The sequence below is a fragment of the Cervus elaphus genome, chromosome 7 (genome assembly GCF_910594005.1).
Source record: "Cervus elaphus chromosome 7, mCerEla1.1, whole genome shotgun sequence".
Lineage (NCBI taxonomy): Eukaryota > Metazoa > Chordata > Mammalia > Artiodactyla > Cervidae > Cervus > Cervus elaphus.
The window spans coordinates 35,435,361-35,450,297 of record NC_057821.1 but is presented as its reverse complement, the minus strand read 5'-3'; positions in this window follow the sequence as shown (position 1 = coordinate 35,450,297).

The window sequence follows — 14,937 nt, the reverse complement described above, 5'->3', positions numbered from 1 at the left end:
CTGGATTAGGGTTGCTCAGCTTGTTCCACAGCCTCCAGACAACCTGGAATGAGGGCCTTCTCTTGACTGGCTCTCTTAAGAAGTCAATGATGTTGCTGGGCTGGTTGTGCAGCATCTTTAGGGCTTTGCCAGTAATTCCTAGAAAACAAAAATTGGGAAATCAAAAGATAGAAGGGAAATGGGGATAAATAAGAGAGAAGGAAGAGAAAGAAGGAAGGAAAAGCAGCAAAAGGAATGGGAGAAAAGACTTGGGTAGTGAAGGAGAATAGATGTTAGAACACTTTATTTTTAAGGACCAAAATATATATGTTCTCTTTTTAATATTGTAAGAGCAAATATCCCATATTCCCTTTTATTTCCATTTTCTCTTCCCTCCTCTTTTTTCTGAAAATGTTCTTTGTATTAAGAGTATTCTTTTGTTGTCACTAAAGGCTATAGTTCTAGAGACGAGCAAAGCCTGGCAAGTGTTCAGGGCAGAATCCAGCCAAATTATCTTCTTTTAGGCAAAGACACCCTTCACCCACATACAGGAACCTGTCCAGCAAAACCAACCTCTTCCCTCATAGCCAGGGTTATTCTTGACTGAGTCCTGCTCCTCCCTTTACCTGGGATAACCCAATCCTTTCAGAACATGACAGAATACTCTACCACAAAGGAATCTATCGACTCTCCTTTGGCTCCTTCATGCATATAAAGTGTCAGCTTTCTTCTATTTTCGCTTTCTTCTTCCAAAATGTAAAACACCCTGAAAAAACCCTGCAAGCACTTTCTAAGTCATTTACTGCCCAAAACATCTAATTCTATTGTATTACTTGCTTACTTTCTTTCCTTCAATATCTAGATATTTCCAGCAGGGAGGATGGTATCTCTTAGAGGGAAAATTTGTCAATAAAGAGCCAATGCAATTGGAGGAATCATACACTCATTAATAGACCACACACATCTTCATGTATTTGTCTATTATAAAATTTAGGAATTTACATCAAGAACAGAGGTGATGACATTTGGAATGCTCTCCTTGCTTGACAGTGACATATAACGTGAATACTGTAGATTTCAGACAATATTGAACAGAGCCATTAGATATTCTATAGAGTCAGTCAGGAATAGCCAAAGAGGGGAATTTGCACAGGATTTAACAATCACTCCCTTGCCATCCAGAAAGCATTGATTTTCCCCTCTTTTACAGATTTTCATGTAAGATTACGTTTGAAGAAATGGCCCTGCTATATGAAGAATAGCAGCAGTGGTTACTGAAGGGAAACAAACAAATGAAGACCCTTTGAAGTGCACTGACCTTATAGATTAGTAAGTCACATATCATGGGTACAGTGAGGACTTCAACCGAGGTTTGAAAAAGTCTCTATTTTCCAGAAGCAGGTCCTCAAGTTGTGGCGAAGGAGAGGGTGATATAAACAAATAAACTATTATATTACATGGTAGAGTGAAGAACATTAAGACGTGATGCCAACACGGTGCTACAGTAGATTGAGGTAAAGCTAGGAGCCATCTGAGTATGTCATAGGAGCGATGCAAATGGGATGGTTTTATGATGGACTTTTGAAAGATTGTTGGGATATTGATGTGGAAAAATAGGAAAACAGTATATCTGTCAATTCATTTAGGATCATCTTATGAAGTAAGGATCTCCGACATCCTAGATCAAGGCAACTGAGATATTAATACCTATAGCATTATAAGGTATCAGTGAATAATCAAGTCTGATGAAAACACAAGAAATGTTCATTTTTTACCATTCGTGTTTTATCTCTCCTGATTATGCTCCCATGATATACTGTATATATTATTGTAGGGTTAGAATGGAGAAATACTTGTATGGATTTTTATGCATTTGGGAGAATCATATATGCCAATTTGGAGAGTTTGTCTTTATTCTACAAAACAACAGGAAACCAAGAACATTAGGTTCAAGAGAGAAGAATGTCCAGAATTAGAAAAGAGAAACTTTAGTGTGGATTGAGTTGTTGTGGTTGTTGGTGCTGGTGGAGAATAAGAGAGAAACCAGGAAGAGCTGGGAATATTATGACACTAAAAATCAAAGAGGGCTCTGCCAAGTGAAAAGATGCAAATGATGTGAGAGATACAGGAAATGAAAAGGACCTTGACCACATGCAAGGCATGAGGCAGACGTAAGAGCCAAAAAAGGCATCCAACTATATGAGACTAGTTGAGTCAATCAATGAAACGTCAGAGAGAAGGGTGGAGATAAATAAAGGTTTTATCCAAAAGCATCTGAACTCTATTTTCCTGTATTTCATCAACTTAGTACCAGAAATCACCAAAAAACGTTAAGGTTCTGCAGCAAATGATAGAAATAAGTACTCTACAGAGCCTCTGCTAGACCCTCTGGAATACCAGAAGCAAAGCACGACTACCCAGTGATAACAAGCAGTAAGTCTCTAGTCACTTTCAACACCTAAGTAAGACATACATTGTAAAGAATAGAGGATGAATGGAAATAAAATGGAATCATCCCTTACAAATTTAAGAGCCAGCCTAAAGAAAACCTAAAACCTAAACAAAATAGAAGTAATGTTCTCCTTAGTCATGTGTCTACTTTCTCCAAGAGTTCCTCATTCCTTTTGCTGAATCCTCCCTTGTTTACTAACCCTTCATTGCCTTACTCTTAGCAGATGGTCAGCTAGTCACTAATCAATAAATAATTAAACCTTGTTCACTCCTGAAATATATTTCTATTGATGGACTCTTCAAACTGAAAAGCTTTCTAATCCTCTGAAAGTAAAACTCTAATACTGGAAGGACTCCTTCCAACCTCTTTTCAAAATGCCCAGTGGGCAGCAACTGTGAGTGTAGCTACTTAGACATGTTCTGCCATAATTATAACCTGTTTGGATTGAATACAGGAAATGGATGAAGCACTGAAAGATGTCAAGAAAAAAATGCATGGACAAGTGGAAAAGAGAGCAGAAGCCTTAAACACCGATCAATGCCTGCACACCACACCATGTGTGATGGGAGCCAGGTGGGCCTAATCAGTGATGGATTTTTCAAGAAAGCTCTATATGAGTTGGCACTGAGAAGTTTGTTTCAACTCAACTGTTTCAACCTGATTGTTTGATTCTAAGACTCAAAGCCACTTGTCTCATTTAACTTCACTAAGTCAAAACGGGAATATACTTATTGGCTATTTGAAACTGCCAAGGTAGGAGAAACCCAAGTAAGACGGTAGGTGTTGCGGGAAGGATTCAAAGGGCAGACACACTGAATAATCACAGAAATCACATAATCACAGAAAACTAGCCAATCTGATCACATGGACCACAGTCTTGTCTAACTCAATGAAACCTAGCCCTGCCATGTGGGGCCACCCAAGACAGATGCATCATGGTGGAGAGGTCTGACCGAATGTGGTCCACTGGAGAAGGGAGTGGAAGACCACTTCATTTTTCTTGCCTTGAGAACCCCATGAACAGTATGAGAAGGCAAAATGATAGGATACTGAAAGAGGAACTCCCCAGGTTGGCAGGTGCCCAATATGCTACTTGAGATCAGTGGAGAAATAACTCCAGAAAGAATGAAGGGATGGAGCCAAAGCAAAACAATACCCAGTTGTGGATTTGACTGGTGATAGAAGCAAGGTCTGATGCTGTAAAGAGCAATATTGCATAAGAATCTGGAATGTAAGGTCCCTGAATCAAGGCAAATTGGAAGTGGTCAAACAGGAGATGGTAAAGATGAATGTTGACATTCTAGGAATCAGTGAACTAAAATGGACTGGAATGGGTGAATTGAACTGAGATGACCATTATATCTACTACTGTGTGCAGGAATCCCTTAGAAGAAATGGAGTAGCCATCATGGTCAACAAAAGAATCCATGCAGTACTTGGATGCAATCCCAAAAATGACAGTATGATCTTGGTTTGTTTCCAAGGCAGCCGTTCATTATCACGGTAATCCAAGCCTATGCCCCAACCAGTAATGCTGAAGAAGCTGAAGTTGAAATGTGGAATGTTCTGAGAGAATAGCATTGAAACAAGTATGCAATCAAGGGTGAAACAGATCACCAGCCCAGGTTGGATGCATGAGGCAAGTGCTCAGGGCTGGTGCATGGGGTAGACGCAGAGGGATGGGATGGAGAGGGAGGCGGGAGGGGGGATCGGGATGGGGAACACATGCAAATCCATGGCTAATTCATGTCAATGTATGGCAAAAACCACTACAATATTGTAAAGTGATTAGCCTCCAACTAATAAAAATAAATTAGATATAAAAAGAAAGGTTCTATGAAGACCTGCAAGACCTTCTAGAACTAACACCCAAAAAAGATGTCCTTTCATTCTAGGGGACTGGAATGCAAAAGTAGGAAGTCAAGAAACACCTGGAGTAACAGACAAATATGGCCTTGGAGTACGGAATGAACCATGGCAAAGGTTAATAGAGTTTTGCCCAGAAAACGCACTCGTCATAGCAAACACCCTCTTCCAACAACACAAGAGAGGACTCTACACATGGACATAACCAGATGGTCAACACCGAAATCAGATTGATTACATTCTTTGCAGCCAAAGATGGAGAAGCTCTATACAGTCAGCGAAACCAAGACCAGGAGCTGACTGTGGCTCAGATCATGAAGTCCTTATGGCAAAATTCAGACTTAAATTGAAGAAAGTAGGGAAAACCACTAGACCATTCAGGTATGACCTAAATCAAATCCCTTATGACTATACAGTGGAAGTGAGAAATAGATTTAAGGGACTAGATCTGATAGACAGAGTGTCTGATGAACTATGGACAGAGGTTTGTGACATTGTACAGGAGACAGAGATCAAGACCATCCCCATGTAAATCCATGGCTGATTCATGTCAATGTATGGCAAAAGCCACTACAATATTGTAAAGTAATTAGCCTCCAACTAACAAAAATAAATGAAAAAGAAAAAAAAAGCAATGCAAAAAAGCAAAACGGCTGTCTGAGGAGGCCTTACAAATAGCTGTGAAAAGAAGAGAAGGGAAAAGCAAAGGAGAAAAGCAAAGATATTCCCATTTGAATGCAGAGTTCCAAAGAATAGCCAGGAGAGATAAGAAAGCCTTCCTCAGCGATCAATGCAAGGAAATAGAGGAAAACAACAGAATGGGAAAGACTAGAGATTTCAAGAAAATTAGAGATACCAAGGGAACATTTCATGCAAAGATGTTTTCGATAAAGGACAGAAATTTTATGGACCTAACAGAAGTAAAAGATATTTAGAAGTGGTGGGAAGAATATACAGAAGAACTGTACAAAAAAGATCTTCATGACCCAGATAATCATGATGGTGTGATCACTCACCTAGAGCCAGACATCGTGGAATATGAAGTTAAGTGGGTCTTAGAAAGCATCAGTAGGAAAAATGTTAGTGGAGCTGATGGAATTGCAGTTGGGCTATTTCAAATCCTGAAAGATGATGCTGTGAAAGTGCTGCACTCAGTATGCCAGCAAATTTGGAAAACTCAGCAGTGGCCACAGGACTGGAAAAGGTCGGTTTTCACTCCAATCCCAAAGAAAGGCAATGCCAAAGTATGCTCAAACTATCACACATTTGCACTCATCTCACAGGCTAGTAAAGTAATCCTCAAAATTTTCCAAGCCAGGCTTTAGCAATATGTGAATCCTGAACTTCCAGATGTTCAAGCTGGTTTTAGAAAAGGAAGAGGAACCAGAGATCAATTTGCCAACATCTGCCGGCTCATTGAAAAAGCAAGAGAATTCCAGAAACATCTATTTCTGCTTTATTGACTATGTCAAAGCCTTTGTGTGGATCACAATAAACTGTGGAAAATTCTGAGAGAGATGGTCATACCAGACCACCTGACCTATCTCTTGAGAAACCTATATGCAGGTCAGGAAGCAACAGTTAGAACTGGACATGGACCAACAGACTGATTCCAAATAGGAAAAGGAATACATAAAGGCTGTATATTGCAACCCTGCTTATTTAACTTATATGCAGAGTACATCATGAGAAACACTGGGCTGGAAGAAGCACAAACCATAGCATTGATCAGATGGAATTGTATTTATATATATAAACATATATGTACACACACCTATGTAAGGAAAAGTTTTGAAAAGGAATATAATTCTAATTTGGATGAAGAAAACAAATCAACTATTTTTTTTAATGTGCATTTTAGCTCTCATGTTGGATCTAAAACATTACCTTCAAATGTGGTTTATGTTTATGCTGATAAAAGAAACAAACATGTCTTAATCTTGTAACATCAACTGCAGAAGAGCTTATTTACAATAGCTAATCGAAACCACAAAATTTTGAAACCTATAGGCCTGCCCAGTATCTGGTATTGGTCATTTAACCAATTGATCATTGACTCAATTCCTCCTTGACTCAGAAACTCTTATAGGTGCTTAGTTTACATCAGTAAACAAAGCAGGCAGACACTTGTCCTCATGGAACTGAAATTCGAGCTGGGGTAAGACAGATAAACTGTAATACTCATGAATCCAAGTATATAACATGGTATGTTAACAGGTGATCTGTACTATGGGAAAAGAAATGGTAAAGCAGAGGATGGGGTTTAGGGATTGTATGTGAAGAAAGGGAGGTGATTTAAAGAAAAACAACTTAGACCACACGGATGGGAGCAAACATGCTTGCTTTCATTCAAGATTCAAGTTTTCCCTGTCCAGGCAGGTCTCTTGGTCCTCTACCCAACTTCAAAATGTTTCTGTCTCTGAGGCTCTATGCAAACTCATGCAAACATGGATGTTCTGAACATTCTGCCTCTCTTTAGTTGAACTGGTTTCAGAAAGATATTTTTGATAAACTCCCCATAACATAAAATGTTAAGTAACGTTTTATGAAGCAAAATTTGATAATTTTCTGTTTCCTGAAGAACCAATCTCCAAATTATTTTTCATTTTAAAACACACTGTCAGTGACCTAATAATATGTAAAAATATTATATATGCATTGCTATTCTAATATATTATGACATGTAAAAATATGCCAGGGTCCAGCCTCAGCAGGATCCAGGGGATACCCTCAGGATGAACAGCGTCGGTGAGAGAGGGAGAGAAGACATGTGAAACCAACCTTGATAGGGCCAAGTCTGCGAGAAAGAGAGAGAGAGAGAGAGAGAGAGAGAATGACCAGACGGGGGTGTTTTCAGGGTCTGGCTGGAGAGAGAGAGAGAGAGAGAGAGAATGACCAGACAGGGTGTTTTCAGGCTCTGGCAGAGTCTGGCAATGCTTTATTTTTTACCGTGGCTTTTATACCCTAAATTAGTACATTTCTAAGGGGAAGATAGTTTAACATTACATCAGCTTGTTCTTCACGAAACCAGGGTGTTTTCTGCATACTTCTTTGTTTATGAGGGTCTTGTACATTATCTTCTGGCCTTGGGGCCTATTGACATTTTCTGACCGACGTGAATGCAAAGCTGTTTTCCATAATCTATTCTTTAATGAACACAAAGGTCAGTCCTTTTGCAGAAGTTATCAGTTAAATTTATCTAAAAAGTTTACCACACAAAGACTCTGCAGCTCCAGTGATACAGCCCCTGTTTAGCATTCCTGGTTAAAATTAACAATTTTAAACTCTTATTTTTCTAACTCTTTAACTATAACCCTTTTAGAATAACATTTCTGTGTTCTCTAATAGGGCTTCCTCACCCCCGAAGGGCTCTGTGCCTATTAGGGCCTTTATGTGATCAGGTTCTTTATGCTGTTTAGGGTATTAGGGTATTATAAGCAATCATGCATATTAGTACCAAGGGCATAAACACATTTGCCAAACAAACTAAAATACCAGCAAAGGAGTTTAAATTAAAACACTTCTTTCACCCTGGATGATCTCATAAGATATCACCACCCGGGAAACTTATTGGTTAAAGTTCTAAATTGGTTTTTATTTGGAAAGAGATTGGGGAAGGCCTTCTGCCTGTGTCACAGAAATTAGGGAGTAGTCTATTGAAGCAAGCATCAGAAAGACAGATATCATCTTTAAGGTGAGCGCCGGGGGCAGCTTTTCGGAATTCCTGAAAACCTGAACCGCCTTGCCTGTCAGGTTTTCTCCTCATGACCTTGTCATGGGTGGGATCTCGTGTGCCAGCTCCCGGCATCTCCCCGTTTTTTATTTTTTAAGACAGCCAGATGGATCTCAGTCGCGAGCTTTTGAGTGCTCTGCTGGAGAGTTCTGACAATGCAAGGAAGGATTATAATGAGAAGTAAAATTAGGGCTGCTGCAGCAGCATATTGAAGATAGTTGATAGGATATTTTTTCCAGTAATAAAGTTAGAAAAGGTATGAAAAAATTCATTAGCAGCTCCTGCAGCAGTAAAGTCCAGGCGGGAATGTTCTAAGGTTTTTATCTGACCGTGAAGCTTTCCAAGATCTAAACTAATGCTGGAGCTATTCCATACACCTGAAATATGATTTTTAATCCTTTCCCAATTGTAATCTGTATCATTTACTTTCAGGGGCGTTACACAGATCCATCAATAGTTGGCGTGACAGGCTAACTTTACCCTTAAAGCCTGCAACTCGGTTCCAATATGCATGACTGCTTCTTTTAGGGCATCTATTTTTACTTCTAATTTTCTATCTATAAATTCTTGCATAGCTAGAGCTAAAGAAACATTTTTTGACATATCATTGACATATTGAACAGTATGTACCTGTTGAGTCAATGATATCGCTGCCACAGTGACAGAGGTAATTGCTGTTATCAAAACTGAAATCCCTAAGATAAGTAATCCAACAAACCGTTGGAACGCATTAAATCTTGCAGTTGTTGCAGAACGGCTAAACTGTAATTGTCATGCCAATAGGCATTCACTGTGATGGGCACCATAAGGTAAGGTGGATGTTGCAACACCACAAAAGAACAAATATTATATTGAGGGGTTAAACAGGATGAAAGCATGAATTGTTCACAGTAGACTATATTTGGTTCACCTGAATAATTCATTTGTATATGAAGCCTTTTTGAATCATTAGTAAACAAAAAAACATAAGGGGAGGGTAAACAAGCCAGCACAGAATAGGTGGAATCGTTTTCTGGCCAAGTTAAAGTAACAATGGAGGTGGCAGCAAGGGCTCTCCAAATTTCTGGTTGCCAAAAGGTTTTGCCCTTAGTAGTATAGGACAACATGCGGGGAACAAATTGATTATAATGCCATTGGCTGGGCACCAGTGGCCAAGGGAGGGAATTATTTTTCCAATTGCTAAACCTACTGACATGGTCAGAAACAGCTCCTGGATTCTGACTTGGGTTTGGATTGCTCCAGTCTTGTACCAAATAGTTTCTGCCTCCTGGTATTCTATAATCTATTTTTGAATTATAAGTACAAGATTTCCATACTGGATATCCAAGACGGTTGTCTATAGTTTTCTATATGACATCTGACGGAGCAACATCAATACAATTTGGATATTTTGGTGGAGCATTAAGGAACAAGGTTTAATAGGGGTCAAGGACCCCGGGCATATGGGCCTGTAATATCCAAACCAGCCTATCTCCTGTTTTGTCTGAAAATTTTGATGCTGGAGAATCTGTCAGAATTGCTTTCTTGGAGGCTCCAACACACCCCTCCCTAGAGGGAGTGATAAGATCACTTGTATGACTATGGGGGAAGTTAAAGAAAGGGGAAGGTCATCTGTTAATCCCCTAAAAGTATAGTTAAAATTGATAGTGATCTTTATCATAAGAAGTATAGGATCCTCCCAAGAGATGAGGCTGGTCTGTGTTGACCCGTATAGGGTCATTGTTCCAAGTAACTACTTGGAAGTTCAGGGGATCAGGGAAATATGCCCAGTATTTTTCTGATGTAGAAGAGGTAGCACTTGCCTGGCAAGACAGTAAAGCAAGCATTGCAATAAAAACTTTTTCAGGAGAGGCTGAGGATCCCTGTAGAGAAGCTATTCCCTGCGCTAGGTGGCAAAGTGACTTAATTTGCCCCCATGTGGGTATGGAGGCTTGTTGAGTTGCCCGCGCAGGACGTCCTGGTGGTTTCCATTTGTTCTTCCGGGATCTCCACTGCCGGTTGTTTCAGAGTCTGCTGGACCTTCTAGGTGGGCGGCGGAGGCAGGGGCAGAGGAGTGTCCTTCCTCTTTTGTGGTCGAAGCAATGGGGGAAACGGATGTCTGGGGGACTGAGACATGGCAAATCAGTCTGTCCGGGATCCAAATTGGCTACTCAGCACCCTGGGGGAAAACACAAGCACACCCTCAGCCGCTGGTTAGTAATGGGTCAGGACCCCTCCATTGTTCTGAAAGGAGGTTTTTCCATTTAACCAGAGGTTTTGTACTCTGCTGCTCTGGAATCCAATGTCGGAGCATTGCAGTAACCCCAAATGAATCAGTGTTTAGATTGTATATCACAAAAAGAGCGTGTTGTAGAATCTGGTGAGGGGAACTATACTTAAATTCACCTTTATGTAGTTTTAAAATTTGAGTTTTTAGGATCTGATGTGCTCTTTTTATGATGGCTTGTCCCTGTGGGTTATAAGGAATACCTGTGCTATGTTTTATATGAAACCTTGTACAAAAGTCTTGAAAAGATTTAGAAGTGTAAGCAGGGGCGTTGTCAGTTTTAAGACATTAAGATAGCACAAGTCTAACAGTGAGGGGTTATTTTTGGTAGAAGCAGAATGAGCTTTTATATGTACCATAATCTGAAATAACACTTATTTACTTTACTAAAGTATCAAAAGATTTTAAAAACAAATATAAATCACTTAAAGGCAAAGAAATTAATAATTTGTTATTGAAAGATTCATTCTAAGAAAACTTTGTTCTCTTAACATAGAGAGTAGACTAAATTCCAGTCTGTTACCAATTTACCGGATAGCAAACAAACAAAATTTTTCAGTTAATCTTAGAAAAGTCTTTTTATAAATCTTGAAGAACTAACAGTATTTTTTTTAAAGGCATGAGAGTGAAACCATACAAGGCATGTTTAAAATCTAATTAAATTGTAATTGACAAAGTAGCCTGGTCATTGTTGTGACTTGTAACACTTTAACGTGATAACTAAAATTACAACTGACATTTCACCAGGACACATCAGATTTTCATGAATTTCACATAATTTCTAGGATATCGATATAAGTAACATCGACCATACAATATAACCTGAGAAGATTTATCACTCCTCCAACAATAATTCCCATGCAATTTAACATGTCAAATGAACTCAGGTAGTTTAATAGCTCTTTGGGATGTCTCAGGGGCCCTCTGAAGCATCAGGTCAATGAAGTCTCTTGTTCCTTACCGGTCGGGGCACTCTGGCCAGTTGTCCACGTCAGGAGGAGATCAGGGACAAAAGGGTCCCAGTTGTGGCCGCTGTGTCTGGTCCATTGGCAGGCAAGCTGGCCTCTGAGTACCCCGAGTGGTCAGGATGTCAGTCTCAGCAAAGAAGAGTCCGCACCACAGTCGCCATTTGTTGCAGGAAGGGGGACCCCTTCCAGGGCCCGAAACTGAGCTCTTATAAATGAATTGTCCGAGGAGACACATGTGCTGACAAAGCAAGAGATCTCATTGGAAAGAGCACCGGGGTGGAGGGCAGGAGGCTAAGGGAACCCAGGAGAACTGCTCTCTTCTGGAAAACAAGGACATTGCTCTTGGACAAAGGTAGAAAAGGACTGAACACTGGTCTTTTTAACTTTAATTCCTCTGCGGTTAAGGAGTTGCATTATGATTCCAATAAAAAGCTGTCTTTCTTTTGACTCACTGTTACCCATTTTTGTTACTAATTAGAAGAAGAAAAAAAGAGAAAAAAGGAAGAGGCTTAATTTAGAGAAGAAGGAAAGAACCTGAAACGTACCCACCTTTCTTACCCTACCTTTCTTATGTAGGGGGGCCTGTAGCGCCCTAGTGGGGTTCTAAAACCTAAAGCCTACCCACTGTCCTCACCCTACCTATCTTATGCAGGGGGGCCCGCGCGCCCTAGTGGGGTCCTAGCCGTCCTGAAGACTGAACAATGCGGGGGATTACCTTCGGGTTCCCTGTTCGTGGCGCCACTTGCCAAACAAACTAAAATACCAGCAAAGGAGTTTAAATTAAAACACTCCTTTCACCCTGGATAATCTCATAAAATACCACCACCCGGGAAACTTATTGATTAAAGTTCTAAATTGATTCTTTGGGAAGAGATCGGGGAAGGCCTTCTGCCTGTGTCACAGAAATTAGGGAGTAGTCTATTGAAGCAAGCATCAGAAAGACAGATATCATCTTTAAGGTGAGTGCCAGGGGCAGCTTTTCGGAATCCCTGAAAACCTGATCCGCCTTGCCCGTCAGGTTTTCTCCTCATGACCTTGTCATGGGTGGGATCTCGTGTGCCGGCTCCCAGCACTAATCTCCAAATTATTTTCATTTTAAAACACACTGTCAGTGACCTAATAATATGTAAAAATATTATATATGCATTGCTATTCTAATATATTATGACATTTAAAAATATATACAAAATGTAAATTAAACGACAGTGAGATAAAAATAAATAGAAACGGAAATGCTAACATTTTCTTCCCCAGTGGATGAGGTACTCATTTTCTGGCCACTGGACTAATGGATTCTGAATGTACACACATAATTATACCAGTTGTTTAACTATAATAATAAACTGATTTCTCTTATGTATAGCTTCAATCAAAGTTCACAGAATACCAAAAGGGGGCAAGAATAAAATTGTATATGAATAACTTTCTTCATATACATATATAAAAGTTTGAGCTCAATTAAGTAATCATCTTTAGTTCTTTTGTTATTCCGTCAATTCACCTACTGGTAAATAATACAAACTTTACAATTGATTTTTTTTTTTTTTCATAAAAAAGTAGAGCAATGGCCTTGAAAAAAAATGGCTTAGTGAAAAATTTGGGTTAAAGCTCAACATTCAGAAAACTAAAATCATGGCATCTGGTCCTATTATATCATGGCAAGTAGATGGGGATAGAGTGGAAACAGTGCTGACTTTAATTTTCTGGTCTCCAAAATCACTGCAGATGGTGATTGAAGCCAAAAATTAAAAGATGCTTACTCTTTTGAAGGAAAGTTATGACCAACATAGATAGCATATTAAAAAGCAGAGACATCACTTTGGCAAAAAGTTCCGTCTAGTCAAGGCTATGGTTTTTCCAGTGGTCATGTATGGATGTGAGTGTTGGGCTATAAAGAAGCAGAGCGCTGAAGAATTGATGCTTTTGAACTGGGATATTGGAGCAGACTCTTGAGAGTCCCTTGGACTGCAAGGAGATCCAACCAGTCCATCTTAAAGAAGATCAGTGCTGGGTGTTCATTGGAAGGACTGATGTTGAAGCTGAAACTCCAATACTTTGGCCACGTGATGTGAAGTGCTGACTCATTTGAAAAGACCCTAATGCTGGGAAAGATTAAGGGCAGGAAAAGTGGACAACAGAGGATGAGATGGTTGGATGGCATCACCGGCTCAATGGACATGGGTTTTGGTGCCCTCCAGGAGTTGGTGATGGACAGGGAGGACTGCATGCTGCAGTTCATGGGGTCACAAAGAGTCAGACACGACTGAGCAACTGAACCAAATTAAACTGAAAAAAAATGTTGTATGGGTATCATTATATATATATATATATATATATATGTATATAAAATATACATATATGTATATATATATATGCATTTGTAAAGAAAATTAATGAAAAAATACAGAAGACTTACAGTTTGCTGAAACAGAAAGTGTACTCACTCAGAGCTGAATATAAATGTAATCTAGAAAAAATACTTTCTCAGCTTCTGATGACTTCTCAAGAAAGGCACTCCATGACATTCATCTCTAGCCTACTGTGGACTCCTTTCCACTTCCCTCCTCAACTTCCCTCCAGAAGATCTCTTCCCGAGGTTATAAAACACACTTTGGGCTTCTGGTTCAGACACGATGACCTTGATCTCTTTGTGCCCACTCCTCTGTAATTCTGGAAATAAGAAGAGACCACTAAGGAACTTATTATAGTTGGCAAGAAGAAGGGGAACTAGTTTGGGGCCTGAAGAAAGGAAGAGAAACACAGCAGCACATAACAGAAGACAGCCCAGGCCCAGCATTCCCGACCTCCAACCTAGCATCAGAAGGCAGCCTGAGTGGGGCTGTTCCTCCCAAGGAATAAATGTGAAGGAATACCAGGTGGTGGTTTAGTTGCTAAGTTATGTCTGATTCATTGGGACCCCATGGACTGTAGCCCATTAGGTTCCTCTGTCCATGGAATTCTCCAGGCAAGAATACAGATTCCCATGTCCTTCTCCAGGGGATCTTCCCAACCCAGGGATTGAAGCCAGGTCTTCACAAGGCAAGTGGATTCCTTACAGTCTGAGCCACCAGGAAAGCCTGAGAAATTTAATAATGGCATGGATATTTGGAAATTAAAAGGATAAAAACACATGTGAATATTAGATCAAGTAGACTTTAGAGCAAAGAAAATATCTAAGGACAAAGGAATACAAGGATATTACATAAGGAAAAAAGAGTCAATCGAGCAGGAACACATACTAATCCTAAATATGCATACATCAAACTACATAATCTCAAAATACTTGAAGCAAAATTCGATACATCATATAAATACTCCTATACACTTTACTGAGATTGAAACTGTGACATAAAACTTTTGAAAAAGAAATCATCAATCCAAGATAGATTGACCAGAGAATCCTAACAAATATGTTTAAAATTAAGATCAATTTGATATAATCTCTTCAAGAAAATGAAAGAGTAGGAAACCATTCCCAACTAATTAAATGGGGCCAGTATTACTCTATATCAACTCACACAAAGGCAGTACAAAAAGGAAATTTCAGACTATTGTCTCTCACAAATTTGGAATTAAAAGTTTTCACTCTCACACATACAAATCAACCAAATGATTCAACTATATATAAAGACATCTCTTGATAGTTTCTGATCCCTTCCTAAGTCTGGTCACA